The sequence below is a fragment of the Salmo trutta genome, chromosome 22 (genome assembly GCF_901001165.1).
Source record: "Salmo trutta chromosome 22, fSalTru1.1, whole genome shotgun sequence".
NCBI lineage: Eukaryota > Metazoa > Chordata > Actinopteri > Salmoniformes > Salmonidae > Salmo > Salmo trutta.
Genome location: NC_042978.1, coordinates 6,912,177 through 6,930,886, shown reverse-complemented (window position 1 = coordinate 6,930,886; position 18,710 = coordinate 6,912,177). Strand labels below are relative to the sequence as shown.

Here is an 18,710-nt window from a genome sequence, read left to right as displayed (position 1 = left end):
ATCAAGGGATGCCAAATGCTTGCTGGCATCAATCAATCAAATGCTAAGGCAGCAACATGTCATACTCTTTTGGTCCAGACAGCATCCGATACATGGGCAACACATACTGAGAATGAGGGCGCTGTTTCCCTCATTCGGATGCTTTCACCGGTGAGATTCAGCCGCTTGCAAAATTAACAGAAAATGATGAGAACACAGAGAGAGACAAAATATATATATATATTTTTTTTATTGGACAAATATTTGGGGAAGCCTGGCTTCCCTTGGCATCCATGAATGCACGCCATATGTACCCGAAACACAATGTGATTCAGACACCATTCTGTGTGTCTTGATGGTGTTGATTTGTTGTGAGTGGCTCATTAATTCACATGTAATTGTCTAGCTTTAAGTAGCATGATGAAAGACGCGATTTCCTTTGAGAACTACAAATGATGGTAAACTGCGGGGTTATGAAAACAACCGTTATCATCGCAGTGCAATCGCCACAGCTAATGCGATCAGTCAGTGATCTTACCCAAAGAGCCTGTCTGTTAATTCTTTAATATAATGACTCTATGGCAACTGTCCCAAGTGGCACTTTATTCCCTTCATAGTGCACTACTTTTGACCAGAGCCCTATAGGCCCTGGTCAAAAGTAATGCACTATAAAGGGAATAGGGTCATTCAGTTGCTTCTGTTAACCCTTTGAAACAAAGATGATGAAATATTGAAGATTCCGCTGCTTCTGCCCAGTGGGAATCTTGGGTAGTCAAATTAAATCTCCAAAAATCTCAAATGGATCTAGAATCCCACGTTCATTTCTCCCCATCTGCGAATCCTTCGTTGTTTCCATAATCTGTTTCACACCAAATCATCAAAGAAACTGTTTGCACGACAGAGCCATAAAGATGATGGATATTTCTCTTGAAACCGGTTGAAAGTATGTTTGGTCTCATTACATCTTCTGTCATTCACTGGCCAATTATTATTCAGTAATGCATAGATTTCCTGTGTGTGTTTCAATTTATTATTTTGGACGGTGTGCATGATGATAGTGTAGTAGCTAATTCCTCTGAAGATATTTATTTTGATTCTGAAGTCTTGTGCAATCTAATGAGATTTCTTTGTACAGCTTAATTAATGATGTACCTTTGATTGTAACTGTAGTCGATTAAATAGATCAGTGAGTGGTAACGAATGACAATTTACACATCATTGGATTGACTTCCTTCATCCATCACCATTCTCAGGAACTAATTTGTACAGTAGCCATTTTTTTGTTAGGAGTCATTATAAAATGCTTCATTGTTGTAGTCGGGAAGGGAATTGAAATATATGAATTGACTTTGTCTGAGACCTAAGCTCAGAGGGCTAATACAGTCTTGTGGTGCACAGGAAAGCCCAGTTGGTTGCACTAACACCCTGTGGCCTCCAGCACTGCACATAAACTTGACAGTCTGGCTCGATAGGACATTTGATGGCTATCTCATCTGAGCGACTCCATATTAAAGCTGTGCTAACATCCCAATCAAAAGCATGTAACATCTAGTTAAGGTGATATAACACTTATGGCCAATCAGTGCTCGTCCAGGTCTCCCTGCCTTATGTCACCCCTGATTGACCGCTCTGCACTCCCATTCACTGAGAGGTGAAACATTCCTTCCCTCCACTAATTAAAGCTCTCATCTGTCCATGGCCCCCCTGATTGACACTGGCTACTTCCCACACACTGCTAGTTGTGTAAAGTGAAAGAGGGAGGGAAGGAGGGATGGAGAGCAAGGTAGAGAGAGGGGTCAGGGCAAGGTTAGAAGCCAGGAATAGAAGGGTGCGTCTGGAGGGCAGGAGGGAAAGGCGAGGAAATGGGAGGAGAGGGCTGGTCTTCTAGGCTGAGCCCCAGCCTCATCAGTGGGCAGATGAGATGGTCACACCTCTATAGCTCTGATGGTGAGAGAGCATTGCAGTAGGCTTAATGAAGGCTCATACCACTTCAGTCTTAACCTCACACTTCTCACTTTCATAATGGAGAGTAGTGCAATTAAAAAGGGATTGTTGGGAAAGGGAATGCACTGGAGTGTCCAACTGGGTTTGAACTCAGGTCTCTTTGGTGCCACGTGATTGTTAGCCCGCTGAGCCAAAGCTTACGCATTAGCTTGGGGAACCGTTGCATGCCTTAAGGTAAGGCAAGGTTTCGCAATGCCTGCAACAAGCTCTCACACTCTTAATGCAGAATTAGACGTTTTTGCACTTTTCTCCAAACGTCAAGTTTCTAAGTTGCTCCAAGCGTCAAATTCAGAAGTTAAGTGTTAAGGTTAAGGGTTGAGGTTTTGGATATGGTTAAAACACTAAGACTAAGCACTCATTCTGAATGGTGAAGTGAAGGGTTAAGGTCTGGTATAGGCTAAAACATGCAACCATCGGATCCGGAGTCAAGGTTTATGGTAATAGCACTCACTGTTGCCCCTAGTGGCCGGTTTTGAAGGCATTTCCAAACATCCTCAGGAGGACATGGACAAACATCCAATTTTGAAGTCAATCTTGAACCTGTTCTCGTGATGCAAGCTTGATTCACCAAACGTCCTTCATTGGCATCACAATATGATTCACAACAATGGCTTTCAGGTCTAGACCTTGCTACATTGGCCCGTACACAGAATCCTTTGTACCCGACATGAAAAATGATGGTATGACAGGTGTCTGTTTGAAAGATAGGGGAGATTTCACATGTGAAATGGCTGTTTTCACATGTTGAGCTTAAATTTAACACGCGAAACCATCTTTTCACATGTATTAAATGTCCCACACAATCATCCTATTTCCCAAGTAAAACAGACTTTGAATGACCAAAACATCACCCATAATATTTGTATGCTATAAAAATGCTCAGAATTGAAGAAATTGTACCTTTACTCTCATCTCTAACTATCAGGAAGCCTGAAAGAACAGGACGAGTGGACGGGGAGCTTATGTTCATGACTGACAGCTCTTTGGTCATTGCCAGGTAACAAGGTAAACAATGGGCCACATGTCATTCCAAGCCTAAATAGTATGCCTCAACCCATTTTCTCTGCAAAATGCTCTCATGGTCAACAGAGCTAATCATGGACTGTTAGATATCAGACAAACAGCAGCAATACAATTGTATTTCTATTGTTTAGTAACTAATTACAGGATACACTTCACTGATACACTCCTTTACAAGAATTAGTATAGCCTGAGTCACTTTAGAAAAGCAATAACACATAATACTAAATACACAATGAGTAGTGATAACTTGGCTTTATACACAGGGTACCAGTACCGAGTCGATGTGCAGGGATACGAGGTAATTCAGGTAGATGTGTGCATATATCTAGGAATAAAATGACTTGGCAACAGGATAGATAATAAACAGTAGCAGCAGCATATGTGATGAGTCAAAAAAGGGAGTTCAAAAAGGGTCAATGAAGATGGTCCGGGTAGCTATTTGGTTAACTATTTAACTAACTATTTAGCAGTCTTGGGGGTAGAAGATTTTCAGGGTCTTGTTAGCTCCAGACTTGGATTGATACCAAGCAGAGAGTACAGACTATGACTCGCGTGGCTTAAGTTTTGACAATTTTAGGGCCTTTCTTTGACACTGCCTGGTATAGAGGTCCTGGATGGCAGGGAGCTCGGACCCAGTGATGTACTGGGCCGTACGCATCACCCTCTGTAGCACCTTGAGGTCGGATGTCAAGCAGTTGCCATGTCAAGCGGCGATGCAGCCAGTCATAGGGCCCGTGCCAAATCTTTTCAGTCTCGTGAGGGGGAAGAGGCGTTGTCGTGTCCTCTTCACGACTGTATTGGTGTGTGTGGACCATGATAGATCCTTTGTGATGTGGACGCTGAGGAACTTGAAGCTCTCGACCTGCTCCACTACAGCCCCGTCGATGTGAATGGGGGAGTGCTCGGCTCTCCATTTCCTGTAGTCCACGATCAGCTCCTTTGTCTTGCTGACGTTGAGGGAGAGGTTGTTGTCTCTGACCTCCTCCCTATAGGCTGTCTCATCGTCGTCAGTAATCAGGCCTACCTAGGAAGTCAAGGATCCAGTTGCAGAGGGAGGTGTTCAGTGTTGTTAGACATAAGGCAATGTACATGAAAACAGCGTATTGATCAGACATTTATTTTTATATTTTACAACAGGCCAGCACAGGCAAAATATTGATCAACGTGAACAATCATGAGAGATAAAGGTAAGAAATAATAGTGAGACATAATTTCACATAAAAAAAATATTAGAGCCATAAGCCCAATATAGACAGTGTGCAGGACCCATTTATTCGTACAATTTGTAACAATCATCTCCCGTCCGAATGCTTGAATAAAATAATACAACGTAACGAAATGTGATATCAGATCACGTAAAAGTGAATTAGTTAGGCTTTAAGAAATGCAACCAACTACAGAGATTGATGGGGAGGGGAGCGGGAAAGGTGGAGGACCCATGTACCCTGCTTCAAATCGAGCAGGCTTCAGTCACCCCCATGATTGAAGTGGGAGACAAATCCAGCTATGGCTTCTTCCTTGTCAGGCCTCTCACACTGGGCAGACAGGGGTCCTGGGATGGACAGCTCGCACAGCTTCCCCACATACGGATCTCAGTCCAGGGTGACCTCGTTGTAGAGGATATCCAGGAGCCAGTCTGCGAAGCCTGTAATCTTTTTGAAAAGGGAAATGTTTTAAATGGGTAGTGAATTGAATTTCCCTTTATTTACTGTTCTGAGGTATGACGCTATCAACGAGTTGATTTTACTGGTGTTTTTGAAGTACTCAATTTCAAATATGCAATTTTTGGTCATGCACTTTTTTGTGAAACCTTTCAATGTTTGAATTTGGAATGTTTGTGTGCCTGAAATGCTCAATTGATGGAGATTTGAAATGAATAGCTACGACTTACAGGAACGTTGGGTCTGTGTTCACAGGCTTCACAGCATACCACTCCCTTCTTTGCCTTGGGAAAGCTGTATCACACCATTCCTGCTGCGGTGGTTGTCTGGGAAAATGTGCAGTAGATGTTGAATTTTCAAAAATGTATATCATTACAGCTTGATGATAGTGGAATGACAAAAGGATATGGAACATTGGGGCTAATCATCATAATTAGCCCCAATGACACAAGCTACATCAACTGTAAGAAAAAAAACCACACAATGGAATGGCATTATGTGATTTTCAGAGGTAAATTACAAATACTATACACACAGCATTCCTTTTTTGCCTGCTGTGTGCTAGCAGTTCTAATACTCAATGGGGATGGAAGAACAGTGGCTATCAGGTAAGGGTGTTACAGGTGTGTTCACAAGTCAAAGCAGCCACAGCGACATTTGCATTTATGTAACGTTAGCCCACGATCCCCCAAAATGTTGGATACAGTTTCAGACGCATCCAACTCTGATAGTTACATTATGGTCGGCGCTTGTAAGATCCACTGTCAATGACCGTACAGCATCCGTCTTCAGGATTAGCTTCCTGGCAAGACCCATCGAATGTTCTCCCCAATTGATAAATCAACTTCACTCGAAATGACATTATTCCAATTTTCAGCTGGCATGCTGGTAAGTAGCTTGCTAGCTAACAGTCACACCACAGATGAAAGGTTACCAGTACATTTGGTTGTACATTCTGCTTGAGCTAGCTACTAGTAGCTAGCTTATGGTTTGTAAACAAAGAAAGGCATACGCGCACATGCATCCTAGACTCAGGAGTAGACGTAACATAGTAAATGTAAATCCGGGACACTGTATTAATTTGTGGATGTCCATCATCCATTTCGTATGATATGTTATGAATTACAATTAGAATGATATGTTAAGAATTTGCAAAACTCATGATGCTGTATGTTACAAATTCCAATTCGTTGTGGTTAGCGTTAGCTAGGTGGCTAACGCTGGTAGTTTTTTACCCAATTAATTACTGGGAGGTTATATATGGAGGGTGTGACTCTCTTGGGTCCTCAGATCCTCAAAAGGTTCTACAGCTGCACCATCGAGAGCATCCTGACTGGTTGCATCACTGCCTGGTATGGCAACTGCTCGGCCTGGGACCGCAAGGCATTACAGAAGTTAGTGCGCACGGCCCAGTACATCACCGGGGCCAAGCTTCCTGCCATCCAGGACCTCTATACCAGGTGGTGTAAGAGGAAGGCCCTAAAAATTGTCAAAGACTCCAGCCACCCTAGTCATAGACTGTTCTCTCTCCTACCGCATGGCAAGCAGTACCAGAGCTCCAGGTTTAGGTCCAAGAAGCTTCGAAACAGCTTCTACCCCCAAGCCATAAGACTCCTGAACATCTAATCAAATGGCTACCCAGACTATTTGCATTGCCCCCCCCCCCCCTTTTACACCGCTGCTACTCTGTTGTTATCATCTATGCACAGTCACTTTAATAGCTCTACCTACATGTACACATTACCTCAACTAACCGGTGCCCCCACACATTGACTCTGTACCGGTACCCCCCTGTATATAGTCTCACTATTGTTGTTTTACTGCTGCTCTTTAGTTACTTGTTGCTTTTATTTCTTATTCTTATTCATATTTTTTTTCACTGCATTGTTGGTTAAGGGCTCGTAAGTAAGCATTTCACTGTAGGGTCTACACCTGTTGTATTCGGAGCATGTGACTAATAACATTTGATTTGATTTGATCTTTGTTTTTATAGGTGGCTAACGCTAACATTAGCTAGGTGGATAACGTTAGCTAAGTTAGGGGTTAGGGGTTAAGGTTAAAGGGTTAGGGGAAGGGTTAGCTAACATGCTAAGTAGTTGCAAGGTAGCTAAAAATGTGTAAGTAGTTGCTAGACGTTAGCGTTATACATCCACCCGACCAAACACCCTAATGTATATTAGTTTTTGCCTTAAGTAACCTTCTGTCTTATGTAACCATACCAAATGTAACATATCCTACTAATTTGTGTACCGGATTTACTTTTACTATGTTACGTGTAGACTCTGAGACCAGGCTGGCACATTTAATGATGGTTTATTTATTTTTTTATACACACTATGTGGAGACCCGCTTATTGAACATTCCAAAATCATTTCCTGTAAAATGGAGTTGGTCCCTCTTTTGCTGCTATAACAGCCTCCACTCTTCTGGGAAGGCTTTCCACTAGATGTTGGAACACTGCTGCTGGGCCCTGCTTCCATTCGGCAACAACAGAATTAGTGAGGTCGAGCACTGATGTTGGGTGATTAGGACTGGCTAGCAGACTGCGTTCCAATACATCCCAAAGGTGTTCGATGGGGTTGAGTTCAGGGCTCTGTGCAGACCAGTCAAGTTTTTCCACACTGATGTCGACAAACCTTTAATATATGGACCTCGCTTTATGCACAGGGGCATTGTCATGCTGAAACAGAAAAGAGCCTTCCCCAAACTGCTGCCACAAAGTTGGAAGCACAGAATCGTCTAGAATGTCAATGTATACTGTAGCATTAAGATTTCCCTTCACTGGAGCTAAGAGGCCTAGCCCGAACCATGAAAAACAGTCCCAGACCATTATTCCTCCTCCACCAAACTTTACAGTTGGCACTATGCATTGGGACAGGTAGCGTGTTCCTGGCACCCGCCAAACCCATATTTGTCCGTCGGACTGCAAGATGGTGAATCGCAATTCTTCACTCCAGAGAACAGCACTTACAGTTGACCGGTGCAGCTCTAGCAGGGCAGAAACTTTACAAGCTGACTTGTTAGAATGGTGGCATCCTATGATGGTGCCACGTTGAAAGTCATTCTACTACCAATGTTTGTCTATGGAGATTGGATGGCTCTGTGCTCGATTTTATACACCTGTCAGCAACCGGTGTGGCTGAAATAGCCAAATCCACTTTTTTGACTATTTTGACCCTTTACCATTTTCACAATTTTGTCACGTTACAGCCTTATTCTAAAATGGATTAAAATAAATCATCAATCTACCCACAATACCCCATAATGACAAAGTGAAAACAGGTTTCATATAATTTAAAAAACATGTATTAAAAATTTCAAGCAGAAATACCTTATTTAAATAAGAATTTGTTCTTAACTGACTTGCCTAGTTAAATAAAGGTTAAATAAAAAATGTAATACAAATTTACATAAGTATTCAGACCCTTTGCTATGAGACTCGAAATTGAGCTCAGGTGCATACGGTTTTCATTGATCATCCTTGAGGGGTTTCTACAACTTGATTAGAGTCCACCTGTGGTAAATTCAATTGATTGGACATGAATTGGAAAGGCACACACCTGTCGATATAAGGTCCCACAGTTGACAAGCCATGAGGTCGAAGGAATTGTCCATAGAGCTCAGAGACAGGATTGTGTTGAGGCACAGATCTAGGGAAGGGCATTGAAGTTCCCCAAGAACACAGTGGCCTCCATTATTCTTAAATGGAAGAAGTTTGGAACCACCAAGACTCTTCCTAGAGCTGGCCGCCCGACCAAACTGAACAGTCGGGGGAGAAGGGCCTTGGTCAAGAAGGTGACCAAGAACCCGAAGGTTCTGTAGGTCACTCTGACAGAGCTCCAGAGTTTGTCTGTGGAGATAGAAGGACAACAATCTCTGCAGAACTCCACCTATCAGGCCTTTATGGTAGAGTGGCCAGACGGAAGCCACTCCTCAGTAAAAGGCACATGACAGCCCACTTGGAGTTTGACAAAAAGGCACCTAAAAGACTCTCAGACCATGAGAAACAAGATTCTCTGGTCTGATAAAACCAATATTTAACTATTTGGTCTGAATGCCAAGCGTCATGTCTGGAAGAAACCTGGCACCATCCCTACGGTGAAGCATGGTGGTGGCAGCATCATGCTGTGGGGATGTTTTTCAGCGGCAGGGACTGGGAGACTAGTCAGGATCGAGGGAAAGATGAACGGAGCAAAGTACAGAGAGATCCTTGATGAAAACTTGCTCAGGACCTCAGACTTTTGAAAGTACTGTATAGATAAAGATATTTGCTTTATTCATTTTTTTTACTCCTAATACAAATGTATACACACAAACAACTGACAGATGCCCACAAACAATTACTACATCTAATTTGCCAAGACCTTCATGCTCAAACCCCATTCCTAGCGCTAGCATTATTGTTCGTCACTTGGTCTTAAATTGTACCAATTTGTCTTTCTCAGTCGCTCATGCTATTTCAATATCTAAATAATAAATAATTAGATTTTTCCTTTGTGTTAATGATGGTGGATTGATTTCTAAGTTTTTAGTATACGTTTTTTCAAGATGAGTGATGAGAAGAGAATCTCCATGTCTTGAAATATGCAGACAGACTGATTAAAAGTACATTTACATTGTAATACTTCTGACAGCCAACTTTCTAGCGCCGTCCATAACTTTTGGACTTATTGAGTCATTATTCATTTTACAGTAAGGGATTACTCTGCCATTATGCTGTAGAATTTGTGAATTTTGTCTCATGTATAATACATTCTATAGAGCTACATTATTTTATACTGGATAAGTGTAGATTTTTGTTAACTATAATTTTGTTAGTTATGCTCCAGCTTTCCCTCCATCTTGTGCCAACATCAGTTATTTTTAAGTCTTGGTTCCAATTTTTGCTAGGAGATTGTCAGTTGGATATGCGCTCTGCAAGGTTTTGTATGTCTTCCCTATCATATGAACATACTTTTCTGACTCAAGTAATATTCCCTCAAGGTTGCACAGATGTCCAAAAGATTTGAAATCGAAATTTCGTGATATGTAACTTTTAAGTTGCATATATTTGAAACTTGCTACATTGGTCAGTCCAAAAATGTTTAATTCTGTCATGGAACTAAATGTATTTCCTGCTACCAAGTCATTTACAGTTTCAATGCCTTTAGTTTTCCATGTGGACCAATTTATCTGTGAATTCTGAAAAGCTATCCAAGGATTGTTGAATAAGGTGGTGTGTTTAGGGAGTGATATTGGTTCTTGTAGAATACGTTTCATTTTCGATGATGGTTTTAAGGCGGTACATATTTCAATTAGTTAAGATGATAAGACGCTACCATTGTATTATATTTCCTGCTTTATATGATGTTGCAGAAAGCCGGAAGTAAATCCTTGGTAATGCTTGCCTCCTGAATGCAAGTGTTTGACTCGGTGGAAGGGGACCAGTGACTTTATGATAAAACTTTATCGATGTACCAGCTAGTCATTTTTCAAACTTGGGTCACCCTACTTTGAACTGGTTTCATCCAAATATCATCCAATTTGATGAAAAACATAATTTTCACTGTGCAGGACCTTTACATTTAGAGTTCACGTTAACCTTTTTTCATGTGAGGAAAATAACATGTCTTCAGCTCACATGTGAATTGCAGTTTCACAATTGGCCCAGCGTCGTCCGGGTTAGGGGAGGGTTTGGCCGGCAGGGATTTTCTTGTCCCATCACGCACTAGCGGCTCCTCTGGCGGGCCAAGCGCAATGCACGCTGACACGGTCGCCATGTGTACGGTGTTTCCTCCGACACATTGGTGCAGCTGGCTTCCGGGTTAAGCGGGCATTGTGTCAAGAAGCAGTGCGGCTTGGCTGGGTTGGGTTTCGGAGGACCTTGGCCTCTCCCGAGTCCGTACGGGAGTTGCAGTGATGGGACAAGACTGTAAACTACCAATTGGGGAGAAAAAGGGTAAAAAATTGCTACATTTATTAAATAAAAAAATACACATGTAAATATTCCACATGTGGAATTGCAAGTTCACATTTGAAATACCTTCACGTATTCACATGTGGGGGTGAAACAGTTTTATTCTGGTGTTGTCCATTTTTACTCATGTTACTCATGTGCCATCTTTGCTGTTGATGGTTACGTTTTCTAAATATAGAGATCACATGTTTAATCAATCAGTCAAATGCATTTATAAAGCCTTTTTGACATCAGCAGATGTCACAAAAGGCTATACAGAAACCCAGCCTAAAACCCCAAACAGCAAGCAATGCGCGCAATGTTTAACTGAACTGTGTTGAGTTTTCGAGTAATTTTGATGTACAGTATGATTTAATTGTCTTGACCCGAATGAAAAATGCGTGATATTTTTTTCATTTACATGAGTGTAGCCAAGCTAAGTAGTTAACTCACTTTTGTATGAGTGTATTTACATGTGTACATATAAACCACACACATTTCTTTATATACATTTTAGGTAACTTTTTATATTCACTAGCTAGCTATTTTTAGCTTCTTGTTATTGTTAGCTGTGCATTGGTTTTTGTTCCATTTAATACATAGGCCTAAATGGGATTTTAATGTATTTAAAAATGTGTGAATATGTTTGCTACTGTAATGAATGTAAACAGGTACTTTTACAGAAAGAGATGATTTTGAATTAATCAGTTAACTTAAGTTAACATTTTGTGATTTTAGTGCACAATTTATTTTATCTTGATTAATCACATGGTCTAAAAGGATTCAAACTAGACTGAAAACATCCAAAATACATCATTTATACAGCTAAAAACAACAATGTGAAATCGTTGACATTGAGGTTAAAAAGTATTAAATTACGGCTCAATTTGAGCAAATTCTACATTTGTGACTAATCTTGATTAATCACAGCAAATCCTGCGATTAACTTGATTACATTTTTAAGCGTTTGATAGACATTTTTCAGGTTCAGGGAAGAAAACATGTATGATTTACTTCATTCTAGCCCTCATAACTATTATATACAATCAATGCACTTTTCCTTTAAGCCGCGCTTGCATCATGATCATGAGGGGGAGGTAGCCTTCAAATCCTCCCTCACGCATTGGCCTGTTTTATGCCACCTTTTCTTCCATCTAATCCCGGGAAAGGAGGCTGCGGATGCTACTGGACAGCACCGCTCGCAAGGCGTGCGCGACGCCATGACTTCATCACGTTACGTGGAGGGAAAGGGAAGGGAGGGAGTGAAAAGAGCGCACGGGATGGGAATAGAAAGGAGGAGGACAGCTGCGAGTAGAGGGGTGGGTGAAAAGGGAGGGGAGCGAGAGAGGAGAAGTAGGGGGGCGCTATGACATCACCCTCCAGCCAAACGCATAGAGCTGTGGTTTATCCAAGCGCGGTTGAGGGTACAGTCCTGCGATTCCACATGCGTCCGAGCAACCTGCGCTATCCGGGGATTTTAAACACTACTCACCGCTAGAACCTGAACCGATTCTCTGGATCTGCCGCAGGACGCTCGCATACGGGATTATTGTTTATTTGTTTATTTGAACAAAATGTGTGTGTTTTTTGTATATGCACAATAAGAAAGAGAGGAACTCCATCATTGACAACGGTAGGAACAGTTGTCTTTTTTTCTAACGGAGTTGTATCCGCATGCTTGGAGGTGCTTCTTGAAACGAGAAAAATATTTAAGCTACTTCAACTGGTTCTCCACTGTGGAATGCGTGACGGGCAGTCTGTGCCCGATAGTGCCTGTCTGTGTACATACTTGTAAATGCTGATTGAGTAGCCTAGGAGGGGGATGCAGGCTGGTAGTGGTACCCAAAAAACAGCTCTCAAGAATACTGCAAGAAGCGTACCAGTGCCACGGAACTCTGCGGGGTAGAGCTGACGCTGATAGGCTACAGCAAAGGTTATGTGATGCTGTAGCCCTACTCCGTAGCCAAAATGTGCCCCATGCCATCCTCTCCTATTCTTGTACAGAGTATCAGTACGTTATAGCCCTATCCAAAAGAGCTTTTATAAAGAATATAGCGTTGGCTATGTGACCCTCGTTTTGACGGCATTTGGTCATTACAAGTTTATTCACTCTATCTTATTTAAACCACACCAGGAGGAATTTACAATATCCTAACTGGGGTGAAACTTGGCATGCATTTTGTTACATTCTAAAGCCTGTACGCTTCAGAGGTGGCTAGTCTTAATAACGCATTTCTGAATCATCTTCAATAGGGGAGGGAGGGGGGGTGAATGCTGCGGCAGGTAGAGGCGGCAGGTAGTCTAGTGGTTCGATTCCCCGAGCCGACTAGGTGGAAGAAATCTGTCGATGTGTCCTTGAACAAGGAACTTAACGCTAATTGCTCCTGTAAGTCGCTCTGCAGAAGTGCGTCTGCTAAATGACTAACATGTAAATGAATGCTCACTGTAGCAGGTGCATATCTCCACGGGTTAACGAAGCCAACCATGAGACTCGAATGCGTTGCAGTTGAGTTCCCTGATATTGCATGTAGCCTATTGATAATGACACTAAACAATCGTATTGATCATAAATGGCACGGTACCTGATACGTTTCGAGAGTTAAAGGGCATCAGACAAGTAACGTCAATTTGATCTATTGTTGGGGTAGCCTAATGCAGATTTTGAACATGCATTGACATTTGTCTGTATCGTCGGGAATCTTGACTCTGATCCATGTTTGCGCGTTCAATGGCGGGGTTCTTTTTCTTGCCAATGATTTGGGTTTTTAGTTGTGGTGCGGTTTTTTTTTCAAGGTGCGCTCCCAAACCCATTCATTGAAAGATGGAGTCAGGAGCAGTGTGATGTCTGGTGATTGTCTGAGTTTTAGAGTGCAGGTGACACCCTTGTTTAATGTCCTTATCCTGTTTCGACCGCCTTGACTGCTGGAGAGATTTTCCTTGTAGAGGGACTGTTAATAAGCTACTCTGTATTTTAGGTTGTATTCTTTTTAGCCTTTTATGTATACTCTACATAATTACTTATTTAGCCTTGTGTAATGACGTTTAGGATTCTATTCGTTAGTTCTCTATATGGAGATTAGCCTAAACATTATTTATCCTGAAGTATATGGTGTTTTACTATTGGCACCAGTTACGCACACACTGCAATCGACTTCACAGACGCATTGCCAGTATGTGGACTTGTCCCCGAAGGACGGAGATTTTAAGTGCCTTTGATTGGTTACCAATGTAGGCACATATCATAAAGAACCTTGCAAAAAGTGCTATTGAAAAACATATTTCCTTGTTTCCCAAATAGGATAATAAAATGTTCAATTGTTATAGCCTATACAATCACTGTTTCCCCCAATTAAACACGTTCATTGAAAAGGGGGGAGAGGGAAACGCGACATCTAAAATATAACCTTTTCAAACTGATCCAATTTAATTTGGTTGGGATTAATACATCATTATAGGCTAATCCTATTATTTTATGAAGTTACGCATCCTGCCTTGTAGACGAAATCTGGCTTGATCGGAATGGGTGTGTGTTATAAGCTTTGCGAGGCACATCATAAAAGCTCGCGAGGAACCGTATATTGCCAGGGCCAAGGCTGTTAAAAGAAAATGGGTTTATTCGTTTTTTTTACCGCTGTCCTACCCCGGTAACGTAGTTATAGCTTTTTTATGATGCCCAGGAAATGGCTTACGGGTTTCCAATGTAATGTAATCAAATGTATATGATGTTGCTGTGTATTACAGTTCTCCATTACGCGTCATCACGTGAGAAATGTGGACTGACTCCTCTCTCCTGGATGCCGGTAAGCATCCGAGACGTGCAGGTGGCCTCTCACCGAAGATTTCCACCGAAAGCACGACCACGCCCCTTGCTCACACTCAAACTGAAAATAACCCCGTCTGAGTCTCAGTAGTCTGAATGAGGGCTACTCAAACATTTTAACCTGTATTGGTTTGGAACTATTTCATATTATCTGAACTAAAAATGTTTCATTCGAATATGTGTGGGTATAATTGGGAGCTTGCCCATTGGAAAAGCCTATATCATTTTCAGCATATCTTGTTTCAGAATCCTCCCTCCATCTCATTCCTCTTATCTTTCTCCTCCCTCTCCTTCCTCCGTTGCTCTCCTTTTCTCCTTCCTCCTCTTCTTCAAAGAACAGTTAAGACATCCAGTTGTAATATAACATTAGCCAAACGTTTTGTTCTAAATGATGTTGTGTAAATGCCAGTCAAATACTGAAAACCATCACACCATAAATTATGTAATTTCTAATATAGGTCTAGACCACACCCTATTCTTTATTATGTAATATTACATGGAACTACATGGAAATAAATCATGGCATCCTCTGTTTCTCCTTCCAGCTTTAATGTTGGCCCTAATAGATATTATATCTCCCTCTCTCCACTAGTGCCACCAGACATTTCTGAGAGGTGAATGTCTATTCGTTTATTTTAGCTCAAAGATTTGAGAAATTATTCAGTGTTTCATCTCTTCTCTAGAGACGATATCTTACCATGTGAGGACTAAACAGGAGTCTCCTCCACATTGTTTTTAGTCAGGCCTGTCACTTGACATCCATATTAAGGGGGACTTCCCCGGAGTTAATGGCCTGTACATGGTTAATGAAGCATCCACTCATAAAATGTGTTGTTCACACACAGTCAAATACCTGCGTTGCCGGATATGTGCTGTAACACGCCCAGAGCCGATCAGCACTCTACTGTTCCACTGGAGATGTACCATGTTTGGTTAGGGGCCTATGGTCAGACTGAAGAGGCAGTAGGTTGTTAAGAAGCTTTAGGCATGCAGGCTTTAGGGCGGAAGGTAGCCTAGCGGTTAAGAGCATTGGGCCAGCAACTGCAATGTCACTGGTTTGAATCTCTGAGCCGACTAGGTGAAAAATCTGTTGTTGTGCCCTTGAGCAAGGCACTTAACCCAAATTGCTCTGGCTAAGAGCATTTGCCGAATGACTAAAATGTAACACGTCTCATCAATCAATCAAGCAGACCTGTATATATGCTACTGAGGGAGGGTTCGTCGTGACGTGGTGGTTGAGCAGCTTTCGTTTACTGTGCGAGACCTTCACTTCAATCATGTTCCCTGGCGTAAGAGGGCTGTTGCCAGATGGGAGGTATAGTGCTGCTGGTCGGTTTATACACACACACACATTAACGTGCATCGGCATGCATGTGCTCACAGACGTACACCGGTTCCAATCCACAGTTACTGAGATGAGTCACATTCTGCAGTCTCATTACTTCACCACCATACAGCACACGAGCGTGGCCGCCGCGTCGTTAATGCAGCCCAAATGGAAATGGATGCGGCTGGCGAGGCTTTTAAAGCACCATAAAGGCGTGGCGCATAAGCAAGAAATATATAATAATGTCGAGCGTTATCGAGAGCTTTGTCGCACACGCATACACTCTGCGGCGGCCATCTAATTATCCGACGAGAGCTTGTTAGTTGTCACGTCAAGATAAACATTTTTTTATTTGGGGGTCACGTTTTCACGCTGCCAGCGGAAATCGAAATTCTGAGTAGGAAAATGTAAAAGTCGAAATATCCCTCCTACATCCACAGACTCTACACCCGGAGCCCCCTCGTAACTCGCCGTAAATGAGTCATTTAGACGAGGTCAGAAGTCAGAGAATGTGAGAGAAACCCACGACTGGTGCCGTTAGTTCCCTGCTGCTGCAAAATGGTGGTTCATACAGTAGTTCTTATCAGGAAGCATATGGTCCTCAACTGTATATGCAAATCCATTCCTAGAATACTCAGGGAAGGTGACAAAAATCCCTCACTTTTAACTGAATAGATCTAGTGGTCCACCATCATCACTGAAGACTCGCTAGACCTTTTATGATATTCATTGCCTCTAGAACTAGAGCGAGTGAAGAAAATAATGATTCATCACTAAGTTTCCATCCATGAACATTCTGGCCTCATTTTACTCTTGACAAGTTAATGGGTTTGATGTGTATGCTCTTCCTGAACAAGTGGGGATTTCAGGAAAAAGCAAGATGAGGACAGGGGTGCACTGCATGTGGAAAGCCAGGGACGTCTCCTCAGATCTGGGGAGAGAGATCAAGCTCACTCTCCTCTCCACTTCTATGAGGTTTCTGGGAGAAACACCTTGAGGGCATCTCCCGTGTCAACCAAATGGAAGGGGACTACGCGGAGTGATCCGTTGTCTCAACGGTGTCTCCCAGTTAAAGCAATAGGGTCTTGCTCCAGCAGATACTTTCTCCTCACGCCATAGACGCTGTGAGACATAGGAGATGAGACAGGATGCCGAATGGTGCCAGAGAGGCTGGTGCATTACCGCCACCAACAGCACAGGTGGTGAAATTACATTTACAATTAGAAGCTAGGTACACGCAATTGTGTACTAGCTAGCCAGTGTGTACTAGTTAGCTACTGTGTACTAGCTAGAATGTACTAGCTAGCTAGTGTGTACTAGTTAGAGTGTACTAGCTAGCTACATAAGCAACAGTGGTTAACATAACACCATGGACCAGAGCTAGTGCGCCAACTGGTATGTGCGTTGCACACTGACTCCCTGGAACAAAGCAACTGACTCAGGCGATACACAATACCAATAAACGTCGACAGGTTGCGCTCGCAAATGCCGTTTGAGACGCAAAAATACCATCTGAGACTCACACGCATGTGCTTTGAGGTTCGTAGACCACGTGGCGTCAGCGCACAGCTGGATGCTTCTCGGTTAAAGGGGAACGATCGATGCGCCACATGTTCTTGGGGGATGAAAGAAAGGAGGTGGCACTCGTGGTAAAGGCTGGCTTGGTTGTGTATTTCTGATCAACTGATAAGGAGAGAGGGAAGGGATGGAGGGAGGAAAAGAGGGGGGAGAGAGGTAGCAGGAGATGCTGCTGCGAATGCTGAAGAAATCATCAAGTGCTGATTTCCTTTGTATTTTCTGAGCTACAGGCTCAGGCTCTATTGGAGATTAGGGTGTGTCGCCTCCAGATATCCATCCAGTAATAGATAGATATAGCCTAAGTTACAGGTGTTGTGTAATATACTTTTTCTCTCCTACTGTATGTTACTCATTAGTATACAGCCTACTGTTGAATTCAAATCTACTCAGATGTATTTTTTATGATGTATGATTAAGTATATTTAGAGAAATGTATACTCAATATAAGTCATTTCTCACCATGTTGCCATCTTCGTAATGCTTAGGCCTCCTGAGTGGCGCAGCGGTCTAAGGCACTGCTAAAGGCGTCACTACAGACACTGGTTCGATCCCAGGCTGTGTCACAATCGTCCGTGATCTGGAGTCCCACAGGGCAGCGCCCTATTGGCCCAGCATTGTTAGGGGAGGGTTTGGCCGGGGGGGTTTCACAAGTAGGCAGTCATTGTAAATCATAATTTGTTTTTAATTGCCTGGTTAAAAAAAAAATAATTCAGCACATCATTGTAATAACTACACAGAGATACAGTTATTATATATTTAGGAATTATGCTAATAGAGGGAAATCCAATTACATGGCATATAAGACACACCGGTAAATATATGTTTGGAAACACATAATAGAAGTAATCATGGCATAATTTCAGTGGTGTTGAGACCGCGTCACGTGTGCGCCCAATACTGGCACTCCACTGCTTTTACTTGGAAATAGGCCTTTTACACACAAGCATTAGCAATGTGTGATTTTGAAGTCGAAGAGTATGATGGACAAGCTGAAAACAAGGGAATGGATTTCTATTTTTATTACGTTTTATCGTTTTGTATTGGTGTGTACTCAACAAACCTGTTTGAGCCAACATGATTGATGACGTGCTTATAGACATTCAAATGAGAGTAGAATTCTTAATTGCCCTTTAGGGACTTTCTCTTGGACGTTTAATCTTTGAAGCACTGACAGTTTGCAACACAAGGTACAGATGACTGTATATGAATGGACAAAGCCATCGATCACGTGACAACATTCATTCCTATGTGAAGATTTAACAGCGCATTTGAAGCCAACATACACAGTTTGAGCTAGTCCAGGAAGTGACATTGCAGGCTAGCTCAGTGCTGCCCCCTTTCATTGAGTATCCCCAGAAAACCAAAAGTGTCTCTGTGAAAGTT

At 42.3% G+C, this 18,710-nt stretch overlaps 1 protein-coding gene across 2 annotated transcripts in view; it reads left to right on the top strand.

The window, feature by feature from the left end:
* Positions 1-11,966: 11,966 nt before the first annotated feature.
* Positions 11,967-18,710, top strand: part of LOC115157974 (receptor-type tyrosine-protein phosphatase S) — a 280,182-nt gene continuing 273,438 nt past the window's right edge. For both annotated transcript variants that reach the window (XM_029706364.1, XM_029706362.1), the window contains exon 1: positions 11,967-12,235. The gene's annotated coding sequence lies outside the window, so the exon portion shown is untranslated. The remainder of the gene's footprint in view (positions 12,236-18,710) is intronic.